The following is a 1,314-nucleotide window of genomic DNA, read 5'->3' on the forward strand; positions in this document are numbered from 1 at the left end:
TGTGTTTTATTTGGATGATGGACAACATGAAGACGGGGGAGAGCAAAGACTCTTGAATGCTTCAACATTTCAATCATACAAGAAAGTCTTTTGAAGAAGTTTCTGAGTGAACGAAGCAATGAAGTACTGAAAAGGCTTGTCTCCATATATATATATATATATATAAATATATATATATATATATATATATATATATATATATATATATATATATACATATATATATATATATATACATACATTACATACACACACACACACACACACACACACGCACACACGCACACACACACACACACACGCGCGCGCGCGCGCGCGCGACTTGGTGGCACAGTTGGTAGAGCGCTGAAATGGGAAGTACGATGGTGCTCCCAGTAGCCAGTTCGTATCCTGCCCAGGGCCGAAATTATTTCGGTATCGCTGTGCTTCGGGTCGTTACTCTGACTCTTGTGGGCGGGGAGTTGGGTGTGTGTGTGTGTGAAAGGTCATAGCATTACCCATAGATCGGTCATACGAGCTCTGAGCTCTCTTCCGGGAGGGAAATAGCTGTCGATCACGAGTCCAACACGTGATTCAAAGACCAAGGTGAACACACACACACACACACACACACACACACACACACACACACACACACACACACACACACACACACACACACACACATATATATATATATATATAAACATAAATATATATATACATACATATGATAAATATATATATATATATATATATATATACATATATATATATATATATATATATATATGTATATATGTATATATATATATATATATATATATATATATATATACAATTGTTTTTACAAAAATATAAAGTGCTATTTACCTGCAAGCATACCTACATGCTTACGTACACGGTCGCATGCACGCACAAGCACATATAAGTACGGAGGTATATGCACTTGAAATGCATGAGGGTTCGATGCCTGGCACTCTTCCCTTCCGAGTGCCACATCCATCACGTCGGGGTGAGGCCACCTTGGCCGCAAGGAAACACTGAAACTGTTAAGGAATGAGAATGTGATGACTTTTTTTTGCATGCGGTGTCTGGACGCAGGAAGACAGGGAATAGAGTATATGCTTTGTGCAGCAACACCTACGTGCACACACACATACACACATGCACACACACACACACACACACACACACACACACACACACACACACACACACACACACACACACACACACACACACACACATATATATATATATACATACATATACACGCACACACACATACATACATAAACACGCACACACACCAGTAGAGAAAGAGAAACATAA

At 39.2% G+C, this 1,314-nt stretch overlaps 1 protein-coding gene across 1 annotated transcript in view; it reads right to left on the reverse strand.

Moving 5' to 3' along the window:
* Window positions 1-847: 847 nt before the first annotated feature.
* LOC143036153 (uncharacterized) overlaps window positions 848-1,314 on the reverse strand; it is a 46,291-nt gene continuing 45,824 nt past the window's right edge. The window contains exon 5 of the mRNA XM_076203401.1: window positions 848-1,314. This exon is cut by the window's right edge and continues 734 nt beyond it. The gene's annotated coding sequence lies outside the window, so the exon portion shown is untranslated.

Source organism: Oratosquilla oratoria, chromosome 20 (genome assembly GCF_046742065.1).
Source record: "Oratosquilla oratoria isolate Oo_2021 chromosome 20, ASM4674206v1, whole genome shotgun sequence".
Classification (NCBI taxonomy): domain Eukaryota; kingdom Metazoa; phylum Arthropoda; class Malacostraca; order Stomatopoda; family Squillidae; genus Oratosquilla; species Oratosquilla oratoria.